General features: G+C 39.2%; 1 protein-coding gene across 4 annotated transcripts in view; it reads left to right on the forward strand.

Annotated features, from left to right (window-relative positions):
• The first annotated feature begins 355 nt into the window (after positions 1-355).
• LOC126194957 (uncharacterized) overlaps positions 356-21,353 on the forward strand; it is a 233,260-nt gene continuing 212,262 nt past the window's right edge. Inside the window, exon 1 of one of the 4 annotated variants that reach the window (XM_049933347.1) lies at positions 356-496. The gene's annotated coding sequence lies outside the window, so the exon portion shown is untranslated. Of the gene's footprint in view, positions 623-647; positions 767-21,353 lie in introns of those variants that run through there. The other 3 variants (XM_049933349.1, XM_049933346.1, XM_049933348.1) reach the window with 3 other exon arrangements.

Consider the following 21,353-nt stretch of genomic DNA (forward strand, 5'->3'; position numbering starts at 1 on the left):
TTAATTCTGTTGATCCACGCTGGTAAACGTCACCATTGGCGTTATCTTGGTTCAACAAAACGAAACGCGTATGCTGACGAGCAAACGCATTTAGTTATTGTATATAGACATTCAGCGGTAACACAGTATTTATACAGTAATGCGTATATCATCACAAATCAAAAACTTTATTACGTTTCAAGTGTTTTCAATTTTTGTACCCCAGTGTTTGGATTGTCTTCGATTTCAGTGTTTCAATGGTAAAAATATTGCGACCTACTTTGAACACCTTTTGCGATTAAAAACTGACACTGCGATGACAGTAAAATGTAAAATCGATAGTCAGAAGAGTTTGATACCACCGCGAAATCGAGGGCACAGAAATTGAATACTACATAAACCACACGCCAGTCATCTTGTTAGAACCTGGCGTATCAATTAGAAGCGATGTTTGAATTAAAAGAGAGCAGTTTTGTGCGCGTGTAAACAGACTCAAGGCGCAGTTGTGTTCATATTGGTAAATAATGCATATGTTATTCGCGTGTCCATAGTAGTTACGCATATACATTGCAACTTCGTGTGAAGGATGGCGGAAACGGAGGATAGAAGCAAAGTGAAAAAGAAGTGTCAGTGATTCTTACATGTATGTTGAACGAGAAATCAAGCGCGCTTTAGGAGACTTCTGCCATGGTGTCACTTGTTACTTTGAGCTGCTTTATCTCTGAGCATTTGTCACACTACTGAAGCATGCTTTGGGTAATCTGCATGTTGGTTGCTTGCGTGAACGGTAAATCGCACGGCAGCATTTTATGTTCAATTTATGTATTCCCATAACTGTTAGTTTTGTGGAAGTGTTTATGTTTACTTGTTGTGCCAATACTTTCCTTCGTTTAACACAGTATCGTGTGTACGATTTAGTAAACTTATGTCATACATTTTTCCTTGGAGTGCGTTATAGTTTCCGCGATATAAGCGGCGAGACAATGTATACAGAATTCTCATTGTACCTATGTGTTATGGTAGCTAGTGACTATATTGTGACTTTCGAAACTTTACCAGTACATCGTGTACATGTCACTTTGCGAAAAAGAGCACCTAATATTTATGTTTACGCGTTCCTTTCCAACCCAAGATTCGTTCAGATAGCCCTGTCGTGGACTTTAGTCCATTTTGTAACCTGTTTTCCGGTGTAATATAACTTATTTTAGCGAGTTACATCGATATAGGACCCAACCTCCTTTGCCCCAGTACATATCATCTGCCACTGCAAATATCAAGTCAGATGTTATGTCAACATACAAAGAATTACCACCATTTTCACTTGTGCACCATTTGCTTGCAAATTACTGCAGGGTAAAGGTAGCTTATTATTATTGAACAACAGCTAAACATATTGATTTAATTCACACATAGTTTACACAGTAGCAGAATTGTTTTGATGTTTATTGTAGCTATCTTAATTTTTTCAGTACAATGAATACTGTTCATATGAGCATTTCACAGTGCTAACCAGCTTTGACCAGACAGTGGTTATCTTCAGGCTAAATATGTTTGCTGCAGGTGGCTCCCATTGTGTTGTTAACACAACAAGAGCCACTTGTAAATATGTTCCTCTATTGTGAAAATGACTTCTGGCTGACCAAAATTGATAACAGCACTGTAAAATGCTTGTACAAATGTTCCAAATATCATGTGAGAAAAATGAATAATGAAGAGGCTGTTATAGAGTTTTTTTAAGAGTTTTTATTTTCATAGTAAAACTTAATATGGACCAAGTTGTCCGATGCCTCATGAGCTCATCATTTTTGCCCTTGTCCACTGAGATAGTGCTGTGTCTTGAATAACCACACTACCAGCAAGATGTTAACTTCGAATCCAATACTTTCCTTTTTTTCTATGTGTGTTTGTTGTTCGATAATAAGTTTACTGTAGGTTCCTTATTAATTAAGTAGCATTCTTGATAGTTATTATTCCGTATTCTATCCTTTTGCCATTATCATTTATGGACAATTCAGTAAGTTGCCTATAAAACCATAAAATGACTGATTTAGTCGTGCTATCAGGCAGAACAAGCCTATAATTAATTATGAACTCTATATGAAATCCTGCCTTCTCAATATATCGAAATTCCAACAACAGGTCAACTTAGATGTCAATCTTTCTGCAACAGGAAACTAAAGAGGCTTTCCTGTAATGTATTGCCACAAGTTCAGTATTACTTCCACCTCAACCTGACAAGTTTATGACATGTAGACATTTATCATCATTTTAGATTAATTATTACAGCTGAAAGGAAGAATATGAAATTGCTGAAGGCTTGCTTCACTTTCCATGTATGGTGGTGTCCATCGAAACAGTTGCTTCCCAAAAGAATCAAAGTGGGCACAAATGGACACTTGTCAGTAAGGAACTGGAATTGAATCACCTTCCTCATGTCCCAGTTTTGAACAGCTTCTGTAAACCACTTCATTGTTGATTCACAAGATCAGTCATTTGCTTCCCCGAAACACATCTTGCAGGTCGAACTTTACATCAAATTAACTAATGTAGCTAAATGTTAATTGCTAGTGCAGGTAGATCATTATGGTATAGTAACTCAGCTTGCCACTATGAAGACCACTTTTGTAGGTTAACTTAGTTTCAGATAATGCTACTAACAAAGTGAATAAAACCATATTTTACATGTAACTATACCCCTGACAGTATATTTTTAATTGATATGGCTGCAGAAGTCCTGGGTTAGAGTATGATGTTGGATACCCCCCTCCCCCTGCAGTTTTGATTGTCACAACAGACTGATTTGTAACATAGCCCAGTATCGAGGTTAGGTTGGCCGGTGATAATTTTGTTGCAAGCTGGTGAAGTCAATGACTGTGACAACCAATTGAAAGTTGTGGTAACAGATTGCACATAGTATAGCGTAATGTTTTGGTTCACACCGTATTTAAACACGCTTTGCCACATTTAACCCATTTTTATCATAAAACTAAAACTGTGATGTAATTGAGATGATGCAGACCAATCAGCTAATAGATAAGTCTTCAATGAGTATTTCCTGAATGGGAGGGGGGGTGGGGGGGGGAGGTAATCATGGCAACAAAAAGGAGTTGTGTGGCGTAAATGAAAGTTGTCTATATTGGAAAGACGATACCCCCTTCAAATTTCACACCAGTCACATAAGAGTGGTTCTAGTAGTGCCACTATGAGGATGCAAATCAGGTTTGCTTTAAATGCATTCTGTAATGCTTGTGAGCTTTATTTGTCTAGTTGAGATTGGACGAGGTTAGTCAAGAATGCCTTTAAGGTGACAAAGATGCCATATCAACACCTCACAGAGTTTGAACAAGGTCGTGTAATAGGGCTACGAGAAACTGGATGTCCGTTCTGCGATGTTGCAGAAAGACTTGGCAAGAATGTAGGCACCGTGCATGATTGCTTGTAGTGGTGGTTATACGAATGTACAGTCACAAGATGACAGGACTCCAATGGCCATGTAGCAATACCAAGAGGGAAGACCGTGGTGTTCAGCGATGTCTCTGGTGCGTAATATTGCATCTGCAGCAGCAGTTTGAGAAGTAGTTGGCATCACAGTGACACAACAAATACTTTCAAATTGGTTGCTTTGAGGACAGCCCCAAGCCAGACAACCTATAGCACACATTCCACTGACTGCGAATCACTGTCATTTGCAGGTCTGGTGTCAAGTGAGAGCTCATTTCAGGGCAGGATGGAGGTCTGTTTCATTTTATGATGAAAGCTGTTTCTGCCTCGGTGCCAGTGGTGGCGTTTTAGTTAGGAGGCGGCCAGCTGAGGTCCTGCAATCAATCTGTCTTCGTGCTACATACTGGATTTATATCTGGAAGTCTGGGGTGCAATTACATATGACAGTGGGAGCACTACATGGTTATCCCATGCTCCCTGACCACAAATTTGTACATCAGTCTGGTGATTCAAACTGTGTTTCTGCCATTCATGAACAGCATTTCTTGGGGTGTTTTCCAACAGCTTAACGCTCACTCACATACTACTGTTGTAAAACCGCATGTTTTACTGAGTGTAAATTTGTTGCTGTGGCCTGCTCAATCACCAGATCTGTCTCCTATCGAGCACACGTGGGACATCATCGGACGACAACTCTAGCGTCATCCACAACCAGCAGTAACTGTTCCTGTATTGACTGACAAAGTGCAACTGGCATGGAACCCCAGCCCACAAACTGTCAGCCGTTACCTGTACAACATGCTTGCATTCAGTATTCTGCTGGTTACGTCACAGGTTTATGTAAGTGTGAGATACGCCATTGCAAATATGCAATGCTTACATAAACCTGTGATCTTGCAGTGTTAACTGCCTAAATATGTTACCTAGATAAATGTATCCCCAAAATTTCATTACTCCACATTAGTTATCTTTTTGTGTTGTGATTTTTTTTTTCTTTTTGTAGCATATATGGCATTGTCAGCATGCAGTTCTTTCTTTTATAGATCTCAAACACATTCTGCCCACCTTTCCTTATTGTCGTCTGCTTTTGTTAGATCTTTCCCATTTCTGTCTTTCAGTATTCCAATTTTCACCTGGAATTTTCCTTCGATGTCTCTAATTTTCTTGTAAAGATCCCTTGTCTTCCCCATTCTGTTATCTTCAACTTCTTTGCGCTGTTTGTTTAAGAAGACATTTTTATCTCTTCTAGCTAATGTCTGAAACTCTATATTTAATTTAAACATTGATGATCTATCCCCTCTGATGTTTGTGTTTCTTTGTTCTTCTACAACTTGCAATGCCTCAGCCAATATCCACCTGGTCTTCTTGTTATTATTTTTCTTGCTAATGTGTTTTTCTGCTGCCTCCTTGATAGTATTGGCTACTTCTGCCTACAGCTCTTGTATGCCTTTGTCTTTAGACTCTAATGCATTAAATGTGTTTCGCACTTCTGCCATATAATTAGATGGTATAGTCTTAAGTCACATCTGAAAGATGAAACAGCTTTTGCTTTGCTGAAACAGTGTGTTAGTAATAAGCGAGTATTGGCAGAATTCTTGGAGTCTGTCATGCTTCATTTGTTGTACTGAGACCAATTTTTCCTGTTACACAATCTACAATTTGATTTCCCATTTCTGCTTTGCCATCTCCAACTATGGAGACGACATATTTAAGGTGTTTATAGCAGTAATTCCTGTAAATCTGTATAGAACTGGCCAATAACTTCCTTTTCAGCATTGGTGGTTGGTACATAAACTCAAATGACTGTGGTTTTAGGGGGTTGACCTTGAAATCTGATGGATATAATTCTGTCATTCTTATATTTGCATCCCATTACAGGTTTTACTATTCTGTCACTATTTTCAAAAGCTACTCCATTACTTCTGTTTTTCTCTTGTCCAGGGTAGCATACCATAAGGCCATCCAAAGCAAACCCTCCCCTACCAGTGCCCTTCATTTCACGTAGTCCTAATATGTCGATGTTAATTATCTCCATTTCTTTTTTGACTGTGTCTAGTTTTCCTTGATGCTTGGAACTTACATTCCATGTTCCTGTGCAGTGCTTCTCCTTGCAGCATCTTATTCTTTGTGAAGCTTCTCCCAACCTGGTTCCCCTTGGAGGTACGAATGGGGAAATTGAAAGCCAAGGGGTTTTCTTGTGATAATTTCAGTATTGGTCTCTCATTGCCTTCAACTGACCTCCAAACCTTGTCTGCTCACTGATTCAGCTTCACACTGGGATTGTGTACCCAACCTTCTGTTGAGTTGCTCGGCTTGATAGGGGTACCATTTGCAGGTAGGAAGTTGGAGAATTGAGGTGCAAGCTGTGAGAACTCTCTTGCTGAGCTCTGATAATCATGTATCACCCCCATTTTATGCAAGAGTCTCGAGGTGTTTGCAGAGGTTCCCTCAGGTCATTTCCTTACATCCATATTTGTCAAAAACAACATTTATGTCTTTTTCTTGACCAAAACAGAAACTGACAACCAGTTAGTGGCTAAGCCAGGCGCAAGAATAAAATTTCTAAATGATGATAGATCTAGGGATTTGACAATAACATTTCCTTTCCCTTCATTTACCAATTCAACCTTATCAAAACACTTTTTAATTTTTGTTTGTAATTTTTTGGTGCAAAATCTTAAAGCCATTCCTTTCTTGAAGTAATACTTGATGGTACTCCAGAATCAATTATCTACTCATTCTGGTTAAAATTTGACACAACTTGTGCACAGAGTAATGATTTGTTTGCTCCCTTCGAATCTGTATTTATAGTCATTACCTCTTGGAACAGTTGGACTGTAGGTAACCATACTTTCAGCAATTGAAACATTTTATTTCTTGTTTGTATTGGGAAAAACTCTGCTGTGATTTATTACAGTGATTTGTGATTAAGGCATTATCACCACTTCCTTTGTCCAACTTGACGCAGAGGTTCACATTTCCATTTAGCAACTTTTCTTTAATGTTTTCCAGTGCAAAATTTTTGTCTATTGTGTTGGACACTATACCCTTCCAGTAAGGCAGACAACATTTTGGCAAACCTCTCAGCGTAATAAGGGAAGTCAGTTATCATCAGCCTTTTTGCCCATACTCGGCAGTTTGTTAGCTTCATCTATGAGATACATAATTTCGAACATTTCCTTTAAATTTGGATGATGTCGGTCCAACAGAGCATCTTAGAGATTCGTACACATCCCCGAGGTTCCTCCACCTAATTTTATTCTTACTGCAAGCAGACTTTCCAGGATGCCCTTTTTTTTTTCTCTCTCACATATTTGGATGCATAGCTTTGTACACAGTGTTGCAAGTAAATGTTGTGACTGGTAGCAGAAACATGATTTATTGCAGAAAATGAAAAAAAAGTTACAGCCAACTTTTATCCCCTTCAGTGTGCTCCCCTCCCGTATCTATACACTGTTGCATGTTTGTCCTCCACTGTTCAGAGCAATGCTGTAGGTCATCCAGTGTCACTATCTTCGAGAACGCTGCTGTTTTTGCTTTTACCTCATCAGTAGGCGGAAAATGTGTCCCTATCTGTGCCCTTTTCACTTTTGGGTATAGATAAGTTGCAGGATGCCGATCTTGTGAATACGAAGCATGTTTGAGCTCAAGGATTTGCTTGACAGCTGAAAACTGTTTAACAAATATGGCACTGGACTAGTATGTTGTCCTGGTGCAGAATCCATTAGTTGTTCGTCCACAAATCAGAAATTTTCTTCCTTACTTTTTCCCTCATCTTAATTGGGACTTCTTTGCAGTATTTCTAATTAATGGATTGACCCCGTGCCATCTATTTTCTGAATGTTTGCTTCTGTTCTTGAACTTGCAGGTCTACCAGGACATTCGTCATCTTCAGCCTTCTCCTGATATTCAGGAAACCATTTTTTGCCATTCAAAAACTCACGCATGTGATATAGTATTATCACCAAACACCTCCTTTTGACATATGAGAACATTCCATTGGCGACTTTTTTTAATTTCGCAAGAAATTTGACGTTAATGCACTGCTCCATTTTTAAATTGAGCATGCTTGCGGCACTACTACAGAACAACATCCTATACAACCGTGGCTCAGAAGCAAACTAAAGCAGACAGAAAAATGAAACAAAGGGTAGCTGCTCTTGAAGGTTCAGGGTCGGTGGCCTTCCAGTACTAACCATCTCCTGTGTAGCTATGTAATAAGAGGTGTGCAGTCTCGTTATTTAATTGCCACACATCGTACACATGCTAAAGAAAAAGTGTCCACACATCTGTATCCTTCAATGCATTTGTAGCACCATGGCATAGTCCCATAATTTTTCACACATTAGAATTAGTTCCACACCAAACTTCCGTCTATTGCAATTGTCCTTGCCTATAAGTTTGATTACCACTGGAGTAGTGGATTTACGAAATCTACATTTTAAGACTTTTTGGATACCCAAATTCACCGGTAGTTAGGATGTTCTTTCAGATAGACAGAATTTTATTTTAGAATTTGTTGAACACTTCACACAAGACTCTCCTTCTGCTAATTCTGGTTCCATTTAATTTTTATTTGTCTGTGAGACATTGGGTACATTTAAATCATTAGTGGAGCTCTCTTTGCTTTTGACGCAGGTTCCTAACATGACTGTTGAATCATATCTATCCCTCACAACTTTGCTCAGCACGTACGTGAAATGACTGTTCATTACTCTTGAACTTTGTCCATGTATGCTCAACATTTTCGGTCTGAGATACACAATTCATGTTGACTGTTGTGGGCAAAGTCTGACAAAGGCTTTTCTGAATGCAGCTACTACTCTTTAATGAGTAACGGTTCTGGAAGGGAAGATCAACTGAGGGCGCAATAAATTTCGCACTAGATCTTCTCAAGAGTGCAACAACTTGCTACACTGTTGTTGTGGTCTTCAGTCCTGAGACTGGTTTGATGTAGCTCTCCATGCTACTCTATCCTGTGCAAGCTGCTTCATCTCCCAGTACCTACTGCAACCTACATCTTTCTGAATCCGTTTAGTGTATTCATCTCTTGGTCTCCCTCTATGATTTTTACCCTCCACGCTGCCCTCCAGTACTAAATTGGTGATCCCTTGATGCCTCAGAATATGCCCTACCAACCGATCCCTTCTTCTAGTCAAGTTGTGCCACAAGCTCCTCTTCTCCCCAATTCTATTCAATACCTCCTCATTAGTTATATGATCTACCCATCTACTCTTCAGCATTCTTCTGTAGCACCACATTTCGAAAGCTTCTATTCTCTTCCTGTCCAAACTATTTATCGTCCATGTTTCACTTCCATACATGGCTACACTCCATACAAATACTTTCAGAAACGACTTCCTGACACTTAAATCTATACTCGATGTTAACAAATTTCTCTTCTTCAGAAACGCTTTCCTTGCCATTGCCATTCTGCATTTTATATCCTCTCTACTTTGACCATCATCAGTTATTTTGCCCCCCAAATAGCAAAACTCCTTTACTGCTTTAAGTGTCTCATTTCCTAATCTAATTCCCTCAGCATCACCCGATTTCATTCGATTACATTCCATTATCCTCGTTTTGCTTTTGTTGATGTTCATCTTATATTCTCCTTTCAAGACACTGTCCATTCCATTCAACTGCTCTTCCAAGTCCTTTGCTGTCTCTGACAGAATTACAATGTCATCGGCGAACCTCAAAGTTTTTACTTCTTCTCCATGAATTTTAATACCTTCTCCGAATTTTTCTTTTGTTTCCTTTACTGCTTGCTCAATATACAGATTGAATAACATTGGGGAGAGGCTACAACCCTGTCTCACTCCCTTCCCAACCACTGCTTCCCTTTCGTGCCCCTCGACTCTTATAACTGCCATTTGGTTTCTGTACAAATTGTAAATAGCCTTTCGCTCCCTGTATTTCACCCCTGCCACCTTCAGCATTTGAAAGAGAGTATTCCAGTCAACATTGTCAAAAGCTTTCTCTAAGTCTACAAATGCTAGAAATGTAGGTTTGCCTTTCCTTAATCTGGCTTCTAAGATAAGTCGTAAGGTCAGTATTGCCTCACGTGTTCCAATATTTCTACGGAATCCAAACTGATCTTCCCCGAGGTCAGCTTCTACCAGTTTTTCCATTCGTCTGTAGAGAATACGCATTAGTATTTGGCATCCGTGGCATATTAAACTGATTGTTCGGTTATTTTCACATCTGTCAGCACCTGCTTTCTTTGGGATTGGAATTATTATATTCTTCTTGAAGTCTGACGGTATTTCACCTGTCTCATACATCATGCTCACCAGACGGTAGAGTTTTGTCATGACTGGCTGTCCCAAGGCCTTCAGTAATTCTAATGAACTGTTGTCTAATCCCGGGGCCTTGTTCGACTCAGGTCTTTCAGTGCTCTGTCAAACTCTTCACGCAGTATCATATCTCCCATTTCATCTTCATCTACATCCTCTTCCATTTCCATAATATTGTCCTCAAGAACATTGCCCTTGTATAGGCCCTCTATATACTCCCTCCATCTTTCTGCTTTCCCTTCTTTGCTTAGAACTGGGTTTCCATCTGAGCTCTTGATATTCATACAAGTGGTTCTCTTCTCTCCAAAGGTCTCTTTAATTTTCCTGTAGGCAGTATCTATCTTACCCCTAGTGAGATAAGCCTCTACATCCTTACATTTGTCCTCTAGCCATCCCTGCTTAGCCATTTTGCACTTCCTGTCGATCTCATTTTTCAGAAATTTGTATTCCTTTTTGCCTGCTTCATTAACTGCATTTTTATATTTTCTCCTTTCATCAATTAAATTCAGTATTTCTTCTGTTACCCAAGGATTTCTACTAGCCCTCGTCTTTTTACCTACTAGATCCTCTGCTGCCTTCACTACTTCATCTCTCAAAGCTACCCATTCTTCTTCTACTGTATTTCTTTCCCCCATTTCTGTCAATTGTTCCGTAATCCTCTCCCTGAAACTCTGTACAACCTCTGGTTTAGTCAGTTTATCCAGGTCCCATCTCCTTAAATTCCCACCTTTTTGCAGTTTCTTCAGTTTTAATCTACTGTTCATAACCAATAGATTGTGATTAGAGTCCACATCTGCCCCTGGAAATGTCTTACAATTTAAAACCTGGTTCCTAAATCTCTGTCTTACCATTATATAATCTATCTGAAACCTGTCAGTATCTCCAGGCTTCTTCCATGTATACACTCTTCTTTTATGATTCTTGAACCAAGTATTAGCTATGATTAAGTTATGCTCTGTGCAAAATTCTATCAGGCGGCTTCCTCTTTCATTTCTTAGCCCCAATCCATATTCACCTACTATGTTACCTTCTCTTCCTTTTCCTACTACCGAATTCCAGTCACCCATGACTATTAAATTTTCGTCTCCCTTCACTATCTGAATAATTTCTTTCATTTCATCATACATTTCTTCAATTTCTTCGTCATCTGCAGAGCTAGTTGGCATATAAACTTGTACTACTGTAGTAGGCGTGGGCTTCGTGTCTATCTTGGCCACAACAATGCGTTCACTATGCTGTTTGTAGTAGCTTACCCGCTCTCCTATTTTTTTATTCATTATTAAACCGACTCCTGCATTACGCCTATTTGATTTTGTATTTATAACCCTGTATTCACCTGATCAGAAGTCTTATTCCTCCTGCCACCGAACGTCACTAATTCCCACTATATCTAACTTTAACCTAACCATTTCCCTTTTTAAATTTTCTAACCTACCTGCCCGATTAAGGGATCTTACATTCCACGCTCCGATCTGTAGAACGCCAGTTTTCTTTCTCCTGATAACGACGTCCTCTTGGGTAGTCCCCGCCCGGAGATCCGAATGGGGGGACTATTTTACCTCCAGAATATTTTACCCAAGAGGACGCCATCATCATTTAATCATACAGTAAAGCTGCATGCCGTCAGGAAAAATTAGGGCCATAGTTTCCCCTTGCTTTCAGCCGTTCGCAGTACCAGCACAGCAAGGCTGTTTTGGTTAGTGTTACAAGGCCAGATCAGTCAATCATCCAGACTGTTACCCCTGCAACTACTGAAAAGGCTGCTGCCCCTCTTCAGGAACCACACGTTTGCCTGGCCTCTCAACAGATACCCCACCGTTGTGGTTGCACCTACGGTACGGCTATCTGTATCGCTGAGGCGTACAAGCCTCCCCACCAACGGCAAGGACACTGTTAGTAATTGGCATCCAGGAAGTTTTTTATCACTAAGGGGTGCCCCCAGTGGCCCATTCCTTTTGAAATAATGACAGAGCTCCTACTTGAAATGCTGGTGTTGTGGCATATGCAGACAACCTGCTGGTTATTGTTTAGGCGATTCCAGAGCACATGTGTAAAAGAAATGTAGTGAAATGTTAGCCCTGGTGCTTGCCAAACAAGCAGCAAATGGCAGTAAATAAAATAACTTACTTGCTCTTGTTGTCTAGGACACAGAATTCCCGATTAGACTAAACAACATGTCGTCAAAAGACAACAGATCTGTCAGCTTCATCTCAACAATGGTCTTACTAAAGACAACGGAAACTCAATCTTTCTGGTCCAGCATAGGGAACATGGCGGTGCAGGTTCCACAACAGTAGTGTCACTCTGATGTCAGTACTTTAACATGATGCCATTAATATTTGTATGAAGCTCCCAACCTCCTTTGATATTCTGAAGATGAGTTTACTTAAAACACATCAATAAAATTGAGTTTCTGAACATAAAGATGAGTTTACTTGAAACATATCGATAAAATTGAGTTGCTGATTAAGTGACTAAACTTTTCTCCAGCAACTGTAAAAACAGTGTATTTAAAAAAGCTCTGTTTATATAAAATGGTCTCATGCCTCTTAGGTGACTATATGTCACAGATCTAATATGGAGAGGAGAGGTGTTGTTGGATAGTAGATAAGCAATACAAGCAATGGTGACATTTCTCAACAAATACATATCTGCCAAATATTAAAGAGTGAAGCAGAATGAAACCCTTGCTTCCCTCTTGTTGTTCACTCTATCCCTGGGTAGGGACGATATCCTTCATACCTAGCAGGTTCAAGTGCGAATGGTGTGTCAGCTGTGTGTGTTATAACATTATAATCCCAGAAAACCCCGTTATTTAGTGTAGGATCACAGATCGCAATTCTGAATTAGACAGATACGTTGTCTGAGCAGTGTCCACGCATGAACTGCTGTAACTCAGATATGCGTTTGAAGCTTGTGCAGTTTCTTGCGTATATTAATTTGCAAAAAAGAACTGCAGCCATTCGCCATTATAAGGCATTCATCATTATACTCGGAGAACAACTTCTCAGAATTCTTTATGTAGAAGCCTTTACAGAAACTAAACTTGAACTACTTTCAGAAAATTGTCAGAGAGGAGTTAAATATTCTGTTGGAAGTTACCTTCACAGAACATTTTGAAGATATAGGGATGAGGTAGGTAGGGCGGTCTGTAATTAGAGGCCACTAGCTTATCTCCACTGTTATAAATAAGTGTTCCACATACTTTATTTAGTCTTTCAGAAAATACACACTGTCTTACCAACTGATTACAATGGTAGCTGAAAGGAGACACAGCCAAGCCAGCGGAAGACTTTAATACTTTGGTTGAAATACCACTCTGAGCAGAAGAGTTTTCGCTTTCCAGTAACCTGCTGATTCCTGTAATATTTCTGAACTGACATCTGGTGCTGCAATATGCAGTGCTGGTATAAATAAGTTCAATGGTCCTGTTCACAGTTGAACTGTTTTTTGTTTCTAACTAATAGAACTCTACTGATTTGAATTTAACATCATGTGTCTCATTGTTATTTCATTGGGCAGATGAGTATCATTTATTCATTTCAGGTCTAATAATGTTCAAACTTGTTATTGCTTTGTTCTTGGGATTATAAATTTCTGTGCGTAGTGTATGACGTGATGCAGAATTTTGCTTTATTGCCTGTAGCATGTTCTAATCTTGAGCAGAGCTGGTGCACTGCAGTAAACAAAATGCTCTCTCTTGGCTTTTTCTGTGATTGGCCCTGACCTGTTATACAGAAAAAGTTAATCATTTTAATTGATTCAGCTGCAGGTCATTGGTGAAATGTTACTTATTGTATTAACTAAATGAAACACTATCTTGCCTTGTTCCAGAAATTTTGTTATTACTGTATGACCTAAGTTTTGGGTTATAACTCCTTTTTCTATATACAGCTGATCCCAAAGATTGCTACCAAGCAAAGATAATTTTTTCAGAATTTCGCATGATGCTCTACAGCTTTAAATGTAGTACAAATTTACAGACTGGTAGCATAGCGTAATGGTTTAAAGGTACTAACCTCATATGCAAATGGTTTTTGGTTCGAACCTCGTCAGTACGTTGAATTTTTATTTTTTAATTTATTATTTTTTTAACAAATCTTATTGTAGTTGCTGTCATCACTATTTTTATTTAATTAATTGTTTTACATGCAATTTCATTCATTTGTTTTCCTTTGTCATATCATTTTAATCAAAGTTTTATCTTCTTCAATTGCCATTATTTTATTCTTCCTATCATTCTTTTTCCTCTTGGAATCTTTGTGCATGTGAATTTAATTATTTTTATTTATCTATCATAATGTTCAAACATTCGAAAATGCTGATTTCTCAGTTAAGAAATAAAAGATGAAAAAATCTTTTTTTTGGCTATGCAGCGGTGCCAAGAATGTATTTTTCATTACAAGATGTACATTGCTTTGAATGGCAATAATTATACTAACATTTAAAACATAAAGTCTAATTGCATTACAGAAAAAATAACATGAACAGTGATTTTCAGAACGCAGTGATTAGTAAAACAAAATTCTAGTAAAATGAGAAATAGAAGTAATGAATGCCAGTAACATGGACAAAAATGTCGGATGACAAAATCGAAGCAGTGAAATTGAAGTTATCACATAACTGTAATCAAAATCACATGAACAAGGACTCCACAGGAAGAAAAACGAGAGTAGATGATGTATGTTGTACGATGATTAATATGGCGTGACAAATGAATAAAAAAAATTACACATAAATTGATTAATTGAACAAAAGTCATGTTCAAAGTCATTTCAGTAAAGATTTAAACGTAAAAGACTTCAATTTGCTTGACAAGATTCAAACCAGCAACGTTTTGAATGTGAGATTAGTGCCTTGACCATTACATTATGCAATCAGTCTGTAGACCGTTACCATTTTTAATGCTATAAGCATCAAGCTAGGTTCTGAAATGGTTTTCCATTGAAAATTAGGACCTCTAGGGTGAATTGCTACAGGGTGTGAGTTGATCCCACTACTGGAGACCTTTCCTTGTTAAACTATAAAAATTATCTCTATTGACAATTTTGACAAAGCTATGTTTGTACTCTACAATATTCATTAGCACAGCATTCTTAACTATGAATAAACATTCACTGGAGTAGAGATATGTGCACAGCAATGGGAATTTGTGTCCTTATCTATTCATGGATGAAGACCCATGGTTCTTCTCCTATGTGGAGATTGTAATATTGCCTGAAAGGAATGAATAATTGGATTGAGTTTTCTCATTCAATAGCAGATGGGTTGAGATATACACATACGTTTTTTTTTTTTTTTAAATGGGTAAGCTTTGCACCCTTTCCCTCTATGTACAGGATTTCTACATCTATTATGTATTTATTGTTTCGGTTTAAGTAATGTTCGACAAAGGATGAATGCAGCTTCTTTAACCTCGATCTTCTATGTTCTCTGAACTCGTAGATGGTCTTATAAAACCCACTTTTCATGTTGGCCAGTTATTTACCTTTTGAATCGAAGAAACATCTACCTAAGATCTGTGGGACATAGAGAAATACATTAAAACATTGCTTACCACAGTTAAAATTTTTACCTGTATAAGGCAACCTACTCCATTCCCTTTTCTGTCTGTTTACATCATTCACTGGATAAATTGGGGATTAGGCTTGCTTCTTCGCTTTTAGTTGAGAATTTTGTCAATAATGTTGGGTACAAATCGATTATATGTAGCTATTTGTTTTTATTTGATTAAATTAGTAGTTGTAGTTGTCTTGGGACCTAGGGGTAGAAAGATGGTGGATCACATGATGGAATGTTGCCTGTTTGTTGGATGTCAAGAGGAAGCTGAGATGAATGTGTCAGTAAAGGAGCCTTTCTAGCAAATTTACACTTGCTGTTTTCTACCTGTAAGTCGCAGTCTAGGAAATTAATGGTGAACTCCATACTGACCTTTCTTAGTATGCTTCTGGTTCGTGTTTTCCAAGAGCTTCTGGCATTATATAGTGATTCCCTTCCACATGCAGGGAATATCATGAAGGTATCTGTACCAGCACACATGTTTAGCCAGTGGTTCACTCAAGCAAATCAATGTCCCAGTTGTCCATGAACATTTCTGTTAGCTAGGGGAGAAGGGTGAGTCCACTGCCAGACCATCTGCTTACTTAAGCAGAAATCATTTTCATTTAAACAACATTCTACTGTATTAATTATGCTTAATGTATATTAATTTTGTTTAAGGGGGCAAAAAGTGTTTTGTTTAGTTAATACAAGGAAAAAATTAAATTTTTATGGCTTTTTCATTAAGAAATAATTAAATTTCTCTCTGCTGTGTATTTTCAGATGTGATTGCCCATATTGCTGCCGTTTAGCCATCATGCTCGGATAAACATTTCATTACAGGGTTCACACCTGTTTCATGAAAGATACTTGGATCTAGACACAAATTATCAGTTGTCATTGTGCTATATTCTGGTCTTGTTGGGTATGTTTCTGTGGGGAATAAACCAAAGCTGGATGTCATTAACTCTGACTGCCCTCAAGCAGCCCTATCATAGATGAAATAAATATTAAACTCTATGCATATGGCTTGCCAGTAACTGCTACTAACAAGGGAACATTCCCAACTGTCAATTAACGATCTTGCTTAAACTTGGCGGGTGCAGACCAAAATAGTGCAATACATATTTTCTGTTTGTGCCCAATTTCTCTTTTAAGGGGTAAAATACAACCCAAAAGGTAATCTGGCATTTTAGGTTTAGAGTGAATACCTTTCAAATGATGATACGTAACACCTTCTACCCCATTTGGTTCGCCTGGACCTACTCAACCCAACAAGCCGCCTCTCTCGAAGTTGACTTCCATCTCAAAAGTGGCTACATCAGCACCTCTATCCATATCAAACCTACCAACCACCAGCAATATGTCCACTTCGGCAGCTGGCACCCATTCCATGCCAAGAAGTCCCTTCCGTGAAGCCTAGCCGCCTGTGGCCGTCGCATCTGTAGTGATGGGCAGTCCCCCTCGAAGTATACCAAGGGTCTCACTGTTTCCTTCGTAGACCGTAATTACCCTTCCAACCTTGTACAAAAACAGATCTCCTGTGCCTTATCTATCCAGTCACCCACCACCTCCCAGTGTCCCACCGTCCGGCCACAGAGGAGCATTCCCCTCATGACTCAGTACCACAAAGGACTGGAGCCAATGAACTACATTCTCCAGCAGGGTTTCGACTACCTCTCATCTTGCCCTGAAATGAGAAATGTCCTTCCCACCCCTCCCATAATGGTATTCTGCCACCCTCTGAACCTACACATCCTCGTCCATCCCTACACAACCCCTGCTACAAACTCCTTTGGTTCATATCACTGTAATAGACCTAGAGGGAAGACATGTCCCATACATCCTCTCACCACCACTTTTGTAAACCCTCATCGCCAGTTTTGTTAAAGGCCTTGTCGCTACTGCTGTGGAGGCTGAGTTGCCACTGTTGTTAAGTTAGGCTGTGAGTTCGTGCAACCGCTTCTGATGCAGTATACTGCTATGACAATTTCTCCCTACCACTATTACACAGCTATGCCCTAGGGTCAGGTAACAAGTTAGGAGAACGAAGGCTCTGCAACACTCGAACACATTAGGAATAAAGTCTTACAAATGAGTTACAAGGGCTTACTTATCTTTGTGTCTTTTCGAATAATGAAGTCTGCAACACTGCATGCAATATAACACCAAAAAAGGCCCTCAATGGCTAAGTGAAAATAATCGGTGGTGAAGTTCACAGCACATAGCAAATGCAATTTACAACAACTGTCTGTTCACTTCTAACAATTCGCTAATGACATTCCCTGTCTATCACTAAGGGAGCGAGACCTGCTCTTCTATCTTCTGAGTGGGCTTCTGTCCATGGCCATCCGATAATTGGCATACTATACTCGGCCGGCAGTTGGCCGAGGCAAATTTGATATCTTCATCCTGAGCACCGCCCATGGCACTGGTGGAACTCGCGAAAGTGGCAAGTCTCTATGGCAATGGCACCAGCTCACATCTTTGCACCTTTGGTGCTTTTGTCCTGGCTGTCTCTTGTTCGGACGACACAGCAACCACCTACTCCAATCCTGTCACCAATGTCAGCTGTCTCATCAAAGGCAGGACTACCTGTGAAACAAGTCTGGTGATCTGTAAGTTAAGCTGCAACCACTGTTCTGCATTTTACATGGGCATGATAACCAATATGTTGTATGTTTGCATGAATGGCCACCAATAAACTGTGGTCAACAAACAACTGAACCACGCTGTTGCTGAACATGCTGCCCAGCATGAGGGTTTTCATTTCAGTGACTGCTTCACAACGTGTGCCATCTAGATCTTCCCACCAACACCAGCTTTTTTGAATTGCATAGTTGGGAACTATCCCTGCAAAGTATGTTACATTCCTGTAACCTGCCTGGCTTCAACTTTCGTTAGTCGTTGTCCTTACCCATCTAGCCCCTCCCTGTTCCCATTCCAGCAATACACACAGCCCTCTATTCCGCCAGTGCACCCAGTCTTTCTACTTCTTTACTTCTCTCCCTTTCCGCTACCCTCTCCCCCGCCCACTGTCTAACCTCCTGACTGCACCAGGTGCCCTACCCTCTCTCCAGCTCGTCCCTGCGTGCTCCCACTAGCAGCACTTCACTGTTCTCCACCCTCCCCTACTATACCTCCAACTCGCCACTCCAGCCTCCTCCTTACACCCACCCAATTGCCTTTCTCATTGTGTACTGCTGCTCACAGTCTGGCTTCAGTTGCCAGAGGCTGTGGTCATGAGTGTGTGAGTTGCATTTGCGCGTGCACTAAACATTCCATCCTGGATTTCCTATTGTTTGATTTTTCTCCCGTAAAAGCAGATATGTAGTTAATGTTCGTGAAAACTGTATAATCAACTTTTGTAATAATTTGTAAATTTGCAGAGGTACTCCATCACCATTAATTAATTTTGAAAAATGAAAACTCTTTTTATAGTGTAAACTAAAGAAGCTTATAAGCCAATACATCCCTGTGTAATAATGCTCTATTCTAAAATACCACCTTTGGAAAATTCGCTGTACACAAAATGCTGTCCTTTTTGCAACATAGCCAATTCAGATGTATAAATATTCATTGCTATTCAAATTATTTGTTTTATGTTTTAATTTATTATTTTATGTATTACATTCAAAGCTTTTTGTTTTTTAGTTAACTATTTCACATATGTGTATTTTGTTAATTGGAAATAATAAGTAGCTCATTATTATGATACAGAAATCATTACAACAATGATAATCGGTAAGAAAATATTCTTTTACACCATGTACATAAAATGAATAAAATTTCTTTATGTAATATACACCATGGAGAAGCCAATATAAAACAAAATTCAGCAGGATTTCAAATTGTGGCACATGATCCTCTAAATATCCATATTTATGTCAGGCATATTTCAGTACAATGGTAAGCCTTGACAAAGAGAATTGATTATGTACTAGTGGCAGCAGCTTGATTTTATTGTTTCTCAAGTAATCATTCAACAGAACTAGATCTGAAAATTTTCTCACAGTTCTTCCAACATCCCAAGTCGATAACTGTGCCATTGAGCCCTTTGAATAAGGTCCTTGTCTTTCACACTGACCACTGCGAGAGTCTAACATTATGCAGATATTTTTTTCTTACTGGGAAAGAAAACATCTTTCAAATATCTTTTGACCTTGTTGGACTTTGTTTACCAGATTCCAATGCTGTCACAAGGACATTTGGGGCTTCAAATAGAGATTCACAAACTCTTAGTGGAACCTCAACATTAGTCTCTTTTAAAACTGTTAAAAGGTGGGTGGGTGGTCAGTGTAAAAAGAAACCATTTTTAGCATTGTACTTGAGGCAAAAAAAACATCTGGTGATCCCAAAGGGCTTGATGGCACAGATACAACTGTGAAACATACATGGCTTCTATTGCGAAAAGACTTTCTGTTGAATGATTATGATTTCAGTCTCCACTTGAGAAACAATTCACTCAAGCTGCAGTCTCTAGTATATCACCAGTTCTGTTCACTAAGGTTTAACAGTGTACTGAAATATGCATGATACAAGTCAGGATATTTAGAGGATCACTCGAGACAATTTGAAATCCTGCTGAATTTTGTTTTACATGTCCATCTACATCCATACCCTGCAAACCTCTGCATAGTGCTTGGTAGAGAGTATGTAACAGTTATTAGGGTTTCTTCCCGTTCCATAGTGCAGGAAGAAGGTTGTTAGAATGCCTCTCTGTGTGCTGTAGTTATTCTAATCTTGTCCTCATGATCCCTACGTGAGCAGTATATAAGGGGTTGTTGTGTATTCTTAGAGCCATTGTTTAAAGCTGGTTCTTGATACGTGGTTAGGAGACTGTCTCAGGATGGTTTACATCTATCTTCAAGAGTGTGCCAGTTCAGTTTCATCAGCATCACTGTAATACTCTCCCATAGGTCAAACAAATCTGTAACCATTTGTGTTGACCTTCTCTGTGTATTTTCAATGTCCCCTGTTGGCCTTATTTGGTTTGGATCCTACATACCTGAGCAGTATTCTAGATTGGGTCACATGAGTGATCTGTAAGCAGTATCCTATGCAGACTGACTGCACTTCCCCAGTATTTTACCAATAAACTGAAGTCTACCACCTGCTTTACCCACGACTGAGCCTTTGTGATCGTCCCACTTCATATCCTTACAAAATGTTACACCCAGGTGTTGGTATGAGTTGGCCAATTCCAGCTGTGAATATTTGTTTTGTGAAGTGCACAATTTTACATTTCTGAGTATTTAAAGCAAGTTACCAATCTGTGCACCATGTTGAAAACTTGTCAAGATCTGACTGAATATTTATGCAGCTTCATTGTAGATAACTGCATCATCTGCAAAAAGTTGGAGGTTACTATTAATGTTGTCTGCAAGGTCATTAATATACAGCATGAACAGCAAGGGTCTGTTCACTTCACCGAGGCACACTTGAAGTTACTTCTACATCTTACAATGACTCCCTATCCATCATAACATGCTGTGTCCTCCATAACAAAAAGTCCTCAGTCCAGTCATAAATTTCCCTTGATACCCCATATGGCAGAACTTTTGCCAATAAGCGAAGGTGTGATACTGAGTTAAATGTCTTTCGGAAATAAAGAAATACATCATCTGTGTGATTGCCTCAATCCAAAGCTTTCAGTATATCATGTGAGAAAAGATTGAGTTGGATTTTCATGATCAATGTCCTCTGAATCTGTGCTGGTTCACATGGAGGTCATTCTGATCAAGATACCTCATTATGTTTGAACTCAGAATATGTTCTAAGATTCTACAACAAATCAGTGTCAAGGTATTGAGCAGTAGTTTTGTGGATCACTTCTGCTATCATTCTTGTAGACAGATGTTACCTGTGCTTTCTTTCAACTACTGAGCTTGTTTTTCTTTTTTTCGAGGGATCTTAGATTACAGTTGGAAGAGGGACTATCTCAACCACAAATTCAACACAAAATCTCATAGGGATTCCATCAAGCCCTGGAGCTTTGTTCAGTTTTAGCAATTTCAGCTGTTTCTCAACATCCTTGACACTAACACTGATTTCACTCAGCTTTCCAGTGGTGTGGGATTAAATTGGGCTAGTTTT

Source organism: Schistocerca nitens, chromosome 7 (genome assembly GCF_023898315.1).
Source record: "Schistocerca nitens isolate TAMUIC-IGC-003100 chromosome 7, iqSchNite1.1, whole genome shotgun sequence".
Taxonomy (NCBI): domain Eukaryota; kingdom Metazoa; phylum Arthropoda; class Insecta; order Orthoptera; family Acrididae; genus Schistocerca; species Schistocerca nitens.